A 12,729-nucleotide genomic window follows, 5' to 3' on the forward strand; every position below is an offset into this window, starting at 1 on the left:
TTTTATGTAAATTATGTAGCAAATAAGATGATCGTATAATAAGATATAAACACTTCCTTGTTTATATATATACTGCTAAGTAGTTTTTCCAGCGGGTTACTCTGTTTTTTCTAAACGAAAACTCATGTTTTCCTTTTCTTTCTTTTTTCTCCTCAGTGCAACTGCAAATGCCAAATCCCGAAATGGTGTTGTTTGATTGAATCCCCAAACTCCATAAAAGTTTTTTTTTTGGTAAGAAATGAGAATCAGTGAGATAAAAAAGAATATCATTCAACATCCCATTCATTGATAGGAATTGTAAATTCAAATTTACCATTCATTCCAAGCCTCATTCCATATTTTTGGTTTGTTCCATTGGCAATGAAAGCATCACAGTAAAATCCATTGCAATTGGTATCCAGGAGAAAAAAACTCAAGAGTTTTTCCCCTTTGATTCTTAAATGCTTTCAACAATGAAGAAATTTGTCCACAAACATATATAAGGCAACTGGGTAGATGCAAGTTGAAACTAGGAAATGAAATTAAGATAACTTAATGTTTTTTCTTAATTAAGATAACCAAAATAAACATAACCAAATTGAAATTGCAGATGTCTTTTAGCAGATATAAAGTATAAACCATACCCATACCATATATCAAGTTAAACCATGTCTTTAACAAAAGTGAAAACGAAAAGGTTAGCGGGGCGAGCATGTGTGGCATAGCAGTCTGGCTGAGTAAACTTCATGGGCCATCCAATCATGGGCTTGTTCTGGTTGGCAAGCCCGTTGAGAAACAAGAGATTATCAGTATTTATATCATCATTAAATATGAGACTATCTGTAATATACATATCGAAAGAAGAGATTACTATAAACTGACTCATTATCAGTTTGAACAACAACCACCATGTAACCCATTTCACTGGCTATTCTGATAACTAGGATCCAAAAAATGGTTATATGCTAAAACTAAGTGTCGATAAAAAAAAAACAACCAAAACTGAGAAATCAAAAGTATACATATATCTATAAACTCAAACAACAACCATATTATTCATCAAAACCCCAAAAAAAAAACATATGCAAAGAAATATAAAAAAAAACTGACTTATTATCAGTATGAACAACAACTAAAACATATATAGAAATCTAAAGAAATATAAAAAAAGTATACATATCTCTATAAACTCAAATAACAATCATATGCACAAAAATAGTATAATAAGAGATATCTAAAAAAATATCAAAAAAGGTATACATATCTATAAACTCAAACAACCATATCAAAGAGAAATCTAAAGAAAGCAACATAACTTCATGAGAGAAACAACCATACGAACAACGGAATAATAAGAGGAACAACCATACAAAAAACAAAATACAAGGAAATATATAGAAAACTATTTTATGTTATACGTGTTGTTATCCTTTTCTTGAACTTTTGGCCTGCCAAACACTCCTCTGATAATCTCCATTATTTTTTTCACAATGTTCTAAGTTCTCCTTTTCTGATCTATCCCCCCCCCCCCCCACCCACACACACATACACACACACACACACACATTGTTGTTTGTTTCTTACCAAACTCCCCTCGCTGCTCTCCTTTTCTGGTTCTCTCAGTTGTTTGTCTGTTGTTCTTCTAATTTTTATTTTTTGGGTGTGGAAGTTACACTGAAGATATAATTAATGAAAGTTAAACTCCTCACTTCTCCTCTTGAATTGAGGCAGGTAAAATATTAACCTTGGATGGTCAAATCTCAACCTTGGATGGTAAAATCTTATTAAAATATTATCCAGTTGTACCAATCTTTTTACTTGGCCAAGATTTCTCAGCTCGCATTCAGCAAAACTAGTGGGGAAAGAAAGAGATAAAGAAAAATAAATGAATTCCTTAAATGTATTTGTGTCTCTGAATTTGTTTACTTATAGTCACAAATATCTAAATCCTACCAGTCATGGCAGCAGCTCTGGTTGACACCACTTCAATACTCAAAATTACAGAAAATAAGAAAATCTTATTGTTCAACTCTCACATCCGAAACCTTCATGCCCTTTCACTAAAAAAAGGGTTTTCAAGAGTTTTAGTATCACCCCAAATCACAATAGCTCCCAAAGAGTTTTATTCCTGATCCAACTTCTTATACTTTCTCGATAAATCAGTTGTTTAAGAGAAGGAATGTTGGGTATGCAATGCAATTAGTGATGAAGTTGTAAGACTCTTAGATGATGATCATTCCTAAGTTATCATCCTTCAGTTTCAGTACCAAATAGGTCAAATTACATTCACTGGATTGAAGATTTACTCTCCACCGAAGTTATTGGAAAGACTAATGTTAGTGGAGATGATGATAATAAGGTGAGGGGTTTTGATATTGGAACTAGAGCTAATTGCATATACCCTCTTCTTGGTGCATCCCTATCGGGTTGGAGTTTCGTTGGATCATGTATTTTGGTTATCCCAAACCCTACATTTTACATTTGTTTAATTTGTTGAATTGGGATTGAAATGTGATTGAAATGTATACATATTGCTGATCGATGATAACTGTTTGCATATGTGACTGATGTTTCTTTATAATGGGCATAATATAATGTTAAGAGTAATCCACATATTTCAAGAATTCATGTCCGAACCACTCCATTCCGAGTTGCTAGAAGTCGAACTCGGAGTGTTAGCCAGGAAACTCGAAGTCAGACTCGTCGGTAAGCTGTGGGAGAGGTGGACGCTGAGACTGTTGATGGTGGTGAACATATTTTAAATGTTGTATTGCAGACCCCCATTAGGTAAGTTTGGGTTGTGAGAGATTTTAGGGATATTTTGGGTTGTGATGAACATCTTCTTTAGCTACGGATTTGTGGATGTTTTTTTTGTTTTTGTTTTTGACATTGAATTTCTGATAATTGTGGTTGTGTGAAGTATTTTGATTGTTGTTTATAGACAATATGGCTTTGTGATTGCTTATGGTATTGTTTTTTTGGTTAGGACAACAATATTGGTTTTTGAGGGTTTTGCTGGTAATGTTGGATTGGAAATTTCGGGAAAGTATAGATAGTTGTTAATTGGATTTTGTACATAGAGCAAGTTAGGAGGGATGGTTTTGAGATGGTGCAGGGTAGGGAAATAGATTAGGTGCCTTTTGATATAAGAGTATTTGTTTATATTACTACTTCCACCGGAATAAAAAACTGGATAAGAGGGCTTAGATCGATTGCTCATAAACTCATATTTAGGATACTGAATAGCGAAGGTAGGGGAAACTTTGATATTGAACATTAAATGGAGTTACCTTAGAGATTGACTGTCTAGTATTGTTGGTGTTGATGTAATTTCTGCTGATTTTCTTCCTGTAATGGAAGGAAGTGTTAAGGATGTAAGGAATGGAACATACTCAGTGATATTTCGATTTCGGAAGGGTTTCTGCATGATTTGTGTTGAAAAAGGTTTATTGAAGTTAGAATTCCTGCCTTTATTCTTCCCGTCGCTGATGAAAGGTCTGTATCTCAGAGATTTTGTGATGTGATTGTGGTATCTGTGATTCCGGTGGGTAATGGTGATGATTCTAGTGATTTCAAAAGGGTTTAGTAACTCTGTGATTGATATTATTCATGTTAGTGATTAGTTGCCATAAATATTCATTCTCAGAGTTAGGAATTGTCTGAAAGAAGAGATTTCTTGGGGATTCCAACAAGAAAAACCGGCAAAAACTAGCCGTTAGACGCCAAAAAGGCTTCTAACGGTCGAGAGAAATAGCCTGAAAGAGTTCAAAACAAGAGAGAAGTTTCTTGCTACTAAGAACTCACTGAGACCCTCATTTTCTTATTCTTTTTCTCACTGCACATGTTTCGGCCATTTGGCCGGTCCATCATGGATGAAAAATAAATAAATCTTCAATTTGTTAACTCCATACGAATTCCCTTAATCCTACTATCTATTTATCTATCATCAAGAGTACAAAACGTAGTTTGGCTAAGTTTGCCAGTATAATTGGTGGTCCAGATTTGTCCTCAAAAAGATAAATCCATGGCTGTAGTTCTCCAGACCACGCCCTACTAATCGCAAGTGTGGCATAGATTTTTGGTTCAAATTTTTCCTCCCAATACATAAACCAAAAAGTTGGTTAAAAAGACCAAAATCAAAAATTTCTGGGTGAAAAGGACATTTAGAAATTGATACTGTTTAAATGGACAAAAATGTAAAAATAGCCAGGATGTAAACAGTTTCATCCTACCCATTTTCAAATACTTTTTCTTATTTTTAGTAACCCGTTATAGGGGCAGCATGGTTTATTAGAGGGGCGACATTCTAATAGGACAAAAAGGGGTCATTACATGATCATTCAAGGTATCCCTTATTAAAAAAACTGGAAATGACAAATTAACCCTCATAATTGATAACCTAGTTTAGTGATGATAATTAAATTTAGTGTTAATGATCAATTTCACTTATATTAACTCAAAATCAAAACCAAAATCAGATTTTTAGAGTTAAAAAAAAAGTTTAAAGGAGAAGGTCAATCTCAATCAATTGAAGAAATTAACCAACAAAATGAACAACCATGACTTGAAAATGACCGGGTATACTTCTAAATTAGTCCCAACTAGCTTTTTGTTGCTCAAAGTTATCTAAAGTACGTAAAAAATTCAATTTTTTTACATTTTCAGAGCTAATTACGGTTGGAATTGTGCTCATAACCAACCGTAAATCGAAGTTACGGTTCGTAAAAGATGAACTACCAACCGTAACTGGTTAAATTTGAAGAAAACCCAATCGTAAAACCAGTTACCGTTGGTAACTAAATGTTCGATACGAACCGTAACTGAGTTGCGGTTCGTAACCAAATGCTCGATACCAACTGTAACTGAAGAAAATTCTCAGATATAAGAACATACGGTTGGTAATTGAACTATTACCAACCGTAACTCACATAAACCCAGAAATTTCAATTTCAATTTTCATCTAAAACCCTAATTTTCGATAGAAATTAAACTTAAATCGAACAAAATAAACCAAATCGTAACTGGGTTTTCAAAAACATACCTCATATAAGTCATTACACTACACTTGATTAATTTTTGAATCGTCGATTAATCGAAGACGATGAAATTTTGAGTTTTAAAGGAGGTTACGGTTGATGTGAGGAGGAGAAGAGAAGAAGAAAGAAAACAAATTTTCAATTCAGCTTTGATTTAGGTTAAAAAATAGGGAGGGTAATCTAGTTAATTTACACCCCCTATAGGACATCCCCTAACCAACTAGAAGGACATTACTATCACACTGCCGCCCCTCTAATAAACCATGACGCCCCTATAACAAGTTACTATTTTTAATTTACATATGCATTCAGTTTCATCCTTGCTATTATTTAAATTTAAGTCAGGATGATCCAGTTTCATCCTTGCTATTTTTTTTGGTGTCTATTTCACCTATACTAATTTTTACTTGTTCATTAGAACCATGTTTTAAAAATATTTGGACAAATGACCAATTTTCCGTACATAAATCTACGGCTGCTATCATCTTGGAAAAGCAATGAAACAAATATATTTCGCTGAACTTATTCCTTTCGAGTTCCGACTTCTTAGACCCTTCTCATTCTTTTCAGTTAGTCTATCAAATCCTCATCAGTTAGTCTCGATTCATTTTTCTCTTCCTTTTCCTATCTCTTCGTTTTCCCGTTTTTAATTGAAACTGAATAGGGGTTTAGGGGTAGTTTGAAATCCGAAATCGTCCAATGTAAAAATGATTGAAGAAAAATTGTTGTCATCAGCAAACCCAACTTTCTTCGTGAAGGAAGAAAAATCGCTTAATGCGCATAAATTTGGTGAAATAAATGATTTCCAGTTGAAAAAATGATTGCAGAATTTTTCTTAACAAGGGGAGTTCAAATATTAGGTAAGAATAAATTTATTAATTTGTAATTTGTTCAATCTAGGGCCATTAGTTCTCTAATTCTGTACTTGGGGTCCCAATTCTAAATTTTATTATTTGAATGGTTCAATTCTATATTTTGAAGTTCTCTGTGAAATGTTGGTAGAAATGGCCGAGAGATGATACGTCTTACTATCTTCATAATGAAATTTTCTTTATTTTTCATTTAAATTGAATTAGGAGACTTTATTAATTTCTTTCGGTTTGGATTACAGGATAACAACAAGATCATTGAAGAACAGACATGGCATAAAGTGGCTTCAATCACCAGTGAGATAGTGCGTGCTCTGATATGACATACCTTCAAAAATAAGTACCAATATGTTTTCTTTTAAATTGGATTACGTGCAGTATGAGTAAATTTGTGAATCCAATTACAATTACATATAGGTTACTGTACTGTATTTGAGTATCTATCTTTGAGTTTACATAGAATTAATTTGCTTTGTTTTTGATCTGCTGGATCCATTTCCAGTTGGTGTTAAAAGGTTCTGGAGTACTAAGCATTTTTCTTATATATATAAGCAATTGTCCAGAAATTTGATGCAGTGGAAAAGATGGGATCAAATAGATATAGTAAGTTGATATGTGTCTTTTCTACATCCTAAGAAGACCGAGTATTTACCATGTTTTTTGAAAAATATGTTGGTTATGTCCTTCCATTTGCACCCTTTACCTTGAGGATTAAGTATTTTGTTTGTTGGGTGATTATCAAGTCCGAAGAAATCTTCTGTTGCGCAGTGTTTGAAACGTTTGTTACTGTTTTAGTGCAAGGGGGTAACAACATTCTTCATTGCACTCTATTGGAGTATGGACCACACTGCGGTTGTCGACTCTAATTCGATTTGTCGTCCTTAACCCCGCTCAATAATGTGCAGCTCATCATCTTCCGCTTCACCACCAATCACTTTTGTCCTCTATATGCTTAATTTAATGTTACATCTCACCGCCCAGTCACTTTCTTCCTTATGTAAGTTCAAGTATTTTGTCTCATATTGAGTTCATTTGGTTACTGTTTCTACCTTATGTAAGTTCAAATACTTTATCACATATTGAATTGATTTGGTTTTTTAATTTTGTTACTGTTTCTGCCTTATCGTTAATATTGTGAGTTGCAGAACATATGTGTGCTATTCGATCCCATTGTTTGGATATAAGATATTTTATTTTAAGAAACAAATACTTTCGATGTTGTATGCTTAGTTTGATCAAACTGATTAGGAATACATTCTTGGCCCACTCCCATTGAGAATACAGATGGTATTGCAACATGTATTAAGATGCCAAAACATATTCTTTAATTGATGCCAACTGCTTAAGTGTGTATTTATTTTGGTGTTCCTAATTAGTCTAGATTTTTACAGTGAATGATAGACTGATAAACATGACGGCTCCAGTTCCAGAGCAACCACTTTTTATTGTTCTTGCCCAGTCTCCATGGTGTTCGCAAGGCAAGTTCAGACTGAAGGCAGGTCGAGGAGTAGATCAACGTGAAAAATCACATGTTGAGGTAGAATATTGTAATACATTTGCTTCTTTCCTTTAAGATGCGGTCTTAATCTAAAGATGTTGCATAGGTATCATAAAAATCCAGCAAAATTAAGAGTTGTTATCCTTACCAGCTATCATCCTTTTGCATTGTAGAGGTAAGATTTGATTCTGACATCATATGCTGTTGTAGATTATTTTATTTTTTTGTACAGATTGATACAGTTATTTGAATACTTATCGTTCTACTCTTGCAATGTCTACCAAAACATGACATACTCACTTTTTCAAAATTCTTAGGTGGCAAACCTCTGACGAGCATTAAAAGTTTTTCGCTTACTCAATTCATCTACAGACATCATTATCCATCTTCTTTGTCACGAAAAACAAGATAACACCACATATGCACTACTGAAAAATAAGTCGTGTATTACACAACGTTCGGTTCATGTGTAAAGATTTCGTCTCAACCCTTCCAGCACGTGTTTACAAACTAGGAACACTTGACATGCATTTTTGTTCTTCATTTAAATTTTAATCTATTTACATGTCAAGAATTTGGGTTCGTAAGCTTATTGGTCTGTTGTTTCTTCTTATCCTGTTCTTGATTACTTGTGTGTAACTTTGATTCATATAGTCTGCTCAATTATTATTTTGGTTAAAGCGTTACACATTATTTGTTTTAAAGCTCTTTTGATATCTTAAAGTTTGGCCGGCTACTATATAAACCTTTCTCGATTTGTCTTTCACTCCCACCGTTGCATCTACTCGGGTAATCGACTCCTCTGTTTACAATTTAAGCATCTGTAGTTGGTTTTATCTCGGTCGTTCACATAGTTCCAGGTATATCTAGGGCCTATCAATCATAGCCTTGACATTTTTACTCTGCTAAGCATACAATGTGGTATTTATCCGATTTTCCATGCTTACGCAGATGCTTCAAATGGGTTTCAGATTCACTGCAATCCCTCCAAAAGGCTTCCACATCTCCAGGAACCACCTACAAGACCTTGGACCAGCTCCCGAATTGGTGAACAGTACCCATGGCAGGTTCAAGTCATATCTAGAAAATGCAATGAAGCGGATTTCTTGGGAAAGACGATATTACCATCTTGGATAATCCATTTCTCGACGAAAACACGAGTTTTTCCTCAATATTATTATTAAAATTTGGTTGCACCATTTATTTACATTCCTGAAATAAAGTAACAATCGATTTTCCATGGGGAGGAAATTGAAGCCCCACTAAGCATCAGTGTGGTCAAGTTACCTAACACAGACGCACCACCTGATTTTAGGAACAGTAAGTGTAAAAATGCCTCTCATTCTGATGATGATCAAGATCAACGCGAACTAAAAAAATTACTCTCCTGCAAAAAATTGGTAATGAAACGTCCGACTATATCTTTGGTGAAGTATGATTGCTGTATAGTATAGTGATGCGCCCTTGGTGATACAGCAACCGAGCTACAGACGTGAACTGCTAGAAGCCTAGAACTTTGAAGCAGGATTCTATATAGCATTCATATCTGTTTATTTGAATCTAGCTCGACCTTTTTAACAATTTATCTATTATTGGATTTATGCTTTAATTTCTATCAAGATTTTTCAATATTCTGTTCAGATGTGTGTTCAAATTCAAGTAACCTTTTACTGCATCTAGCTTTTGTTTTCCCATATATATATAGTTGCTTTGGTGATTTTCACGTTTGTATTCTTTCAATCAATTGGTTAATACCCTGTAATTGAAGTTGGAAATTGGTGTCAATATTGAGATGCAAGAACTGCAGGTGGTGTTGTGGTTCCTTCTGGTGGTAATGAATTTGAGGTGTTGAAGCTGCAGATGTTGTTGTTGCTGTTTGAAGTGTGAATTGAATTAAATGGGATGTTTACTGCTGCAAGGAGCTGAACTGGGTGTGTTCAAGGGTTACAAAGGTGAAATTGCAAGGATGATGTCGTGTGTTGTTTGCAGTTGGAACTGAGCTGAAGTTGCAGTTGAAGATGATGTTGCAGGTTAGATGGCTTGAGCTGTGAATGGATCTAAGGTGTTGCTTGCAGTATTAGAGAGAAGTTGGAGTTGAAATGTTTGAGTTACTGCTGGAGAATTGAGGAGAGTATTGATATGCAGATGCTCTGGTAATGGGTATTGCAGCTGGAGTTGGAACAACTGCAGGTATTGCTTTTTAGGCTTGGGACGGCCTGTTCTTCAGTCTCTGCTTTTGATTTCAGCCTGCTAAGCAACGCAGTCCTGTAGTTTTAGCTTGGCAGGTGTTGTTATGGGGCTGTTTTTGTTTTGCGTCTGTAATTCTTTTGGCAGAATCATGTTGATGTGATCTGATTTCTGTAATTTTTTTTCTGTTGGCCAGTCCAAATATTTTTTTTTTCCTTCTTAATATAACGATTTTTTTTTGGTTAATACTCTCATGGCTAAGTTCGGTGTAAACTGTAAACTCAAATGCCTAGCAGCCTGTGTTGTTCGACAAAACAATTTTTTAATAAGTAAACTGTAAACTCAAGATTCAGATGTGACGAGTGAGACAGGTCAGTTGCCTAGTACCCATGGAGTCACTGAGTACAATCTGATTAATAAAATTAGTCCGCGAGTTGCAACACCAAAGGCGTCACTCTCCATGCACAAAAGCTCCAACAAAACAAATTGATCACAGAAACCCCATTTAACATAAACTATCTATATTACCCTTTTGATTTAAATCACCCAACAAAAATAAAAATCAACCCCGCCTTTAATTTTTATTATATTATTACCACCACCAACAACACACCACGAGCAACACCGCCATCGTGCCACCACCACTGACCACCATCGCCGCCAACCACCACCACCACTGACCACCATCGTCGACCACCACTACCGTACCATGACCACCGCCACTGCATCACCACCTTCGACCCCGTCCACTGCCACCACCGCCACCACCGTCCGCCACCACCACCGACATCCACCACCACCGCGCCACCACCGTCATTGCACCACCGCCACTAGTCAGCACCACCGCTTCCGACCACCGCTTATCACCACTGGCCACCACCGACCAAAACCATCACCACCACCGACCAAAACCATCACCACCACCAACCACAGCATCGCTGCCGCCTACCATCGCCAACCACTAGCACCACCGTCGCCGCCAAGAATATGATGAAACCAAAACTGGCTTCATCACTCAAATGAAAAATCAAAATTGGTTCCAACAGTAAACTACTATTTGGTTTCGTCGACAAATATAAAACATGAAACCAAAATTTGATTCAACATAAAATTCTCGTATCACCAATAAGATTGGTTTTGTCCACAAAAACTATATAAAAAAAGTGCGATAAAATTAGATGAAACCGAAACTCGTTTCAACATAAACTATCGTATCACCAACAATATTCCTTTCGTCGGGAAAAACTAAAAAAAAAAAAGTGAAACCAAAGCTCATCTCAACATAAAGTTATTATATCACCAACAAATTGGTTTCGTCGACAAAAATTAGCAAAAATACGATGAAACCAATTTTGGTTTCATCGTATTTATAATGAAACCAGACAAATTTACAAGATAGCTTTACCTTGAGAATAAGTTGAAAATATAATTGGTTTCATACAAATGTCTATGAGTATCAAGATAGCTTTACCTTGCATGAACAAGAAGTGGCCCAAGCAGAAACGAATTCTCAATGCTCCTTAATCTGGGTTCTTTAGGATCTGCGCGAGACAGTAAGAAAACAACATGACCCCATTTCAATAAAAGTTTAGAAATAAGATGTCAATGAACACTATTAAGAAAGAAAGCTACCAGCAAAAAAAGTTGGAGCGGAAACAAGTGTACCCTTTGTATGGGACAAATAGAAAAATGTATAAAGGTTGGAGCGGCAACGGTAGCGCCTCAACAGAGCCAAGCGACATACTTCTTCACACTAATGGGAGAAACATAAGTTAGTCGCAATTTTCCGATAAAACATGCACACTGTACCTATATCCTATCAGTAATCACAAAGATTATGGTGTTTTTTCTATTACTAAAAATAAACGCAAACCTCCTTCCCAAAAGACCATGGCTCATGATCACAGTGCCCTTTTCAGAATGACCTCGGTAAAAACGATGTTGACATCACAAATTTCTTAATTAGCAAAAATTAGATAGAAACCCATTTTGGTTTCATCATAAATAGATGAAACCATTTTTGGTTCCATCATAAATAAGATGAAAACATAATTGGTTTCGTGAAAATGTCTATTCAATTGTAAGAAAAATTACAAGAGGTATTATACACGTACGTTGATAGAAAGACGTCATTGAAACGTCATGACTGACATGGCATGCCTAAATGCTATTTCGCAAAGCTTTGAAAACACTAACGGATGTAACGTAGATAAACAAAGTGCTCACCACCACAAAATAACTAAGATGAACTTATTTTCTCCCCAGTTGTTTAAGTTGCAGGTAAGACTATACGAGCTGCTAATACTCTGCAAAATCTTTGCAAGTAGATACTACATTACCTATCTCTACATTTTCGGCATAAACAATAATATAGAGAAAATATGGAGCTACATTAACTTCACCACAAAGAAAAATGAGAGAACTAGTTTTGTTATTCCCAATGCTAATCACATAACACATGCTTACCCATTATGTATCCAAGCATCCCTTCAAATTTTCAATTCCATACTGGATGTCGAATGTGAACTCGCAGAGTTTCACCTTCTTCTCTGCCAAGTAGTACCCACTTTGTAGACTGACCAGAACCTGCAAACACATAAAGGTACGCATCAAATAACCAAATAATAATAGTATTAATGTTACTAGCAAGGATACCAGCTAACAACGACCATCTAAGTAAAAAACAAAAGACCGAAAATGCCAAGAAACTACTAAAACGAGCCAAAGAGAAGTTCGACTACTAAACCTGTCACAAAATGATTCAAGACAAAATCTTGTAAGCTATACTATCATTGTTTGTTGGTTTTTTGATGTAATATACTACCATTATATGCTGATAGAAATAGAGTAACAAGACTCCAGGTAGACAAACCTTCTTAAGGCAAAATACAAGTAACTACTTCACCAACAAATTGGTTTCATCGACAAAAATTAGAAAAAATACGATGAAACCAGTTTTGGTTTCATCATAAATACGATGAAACCAATTTTTGTTTCATGAACTGTCTACTCAACTGCGGGAGAAATTAGAAGAGTGTATTACACAAGTCCATTGAACATATAAGGATTTGTTGTGTACCTGCAAGAGAAATTATAAGAGGTGTTATACAAGTCCATTGAACAAATGAAAACAGAAAAAGGGGCATGGATATCTAGTAAT

The 12,729-nt window shown here is 35.3% G+C and overlaps 1 long non-coding RNA gene across 7 annotated transcripts; it reads left to right on the forward strand.

Annotated features, from left to right (window-relative positions):
• Positions 1-5,546: 5,546 nt before the first annotated feature.
• Positions 5,547-9,815, forward strand: LOC113289018. Of its 7 annotated transcripts, XR_003330811.1 has the most exons (6): positions 5,547-5,875; positions 6,127-6,487; positions 6,680-6,881; positions 7,276-7,421; positions 7,489-7,557; positions 7,700-9,815. It is a non-coding gene; the product is annotated as an uncharacterized LOC113289018 (long non-coding RNA). The 7 variants fall into 7 exon arrangements; XR_003330807.1 differs by having other exon boundaries at positions 7,276-8,242; positions 8,334-9,815; XR_003330808.1 differs by having other exon boundaries at positions 7,276-7,557.
• Positions 9,816-12,729: the final 2,914 nt, after the last annotated feature.

Source organism: Papaver somniferum, chromosome 6 (genome assembly GCF_003573695.1).
Source record: "Papaver somniferum cultivar HN1 chromosome 6, ASM357369v1, whole genome shotgun sequence".
Lineage (NCBI taxonomy): Eukaryota > Viridiplantae > Streptophyta > Magnoliopsida > Ranunculales > Papaveraceae > Papaver > Papaver somniferum.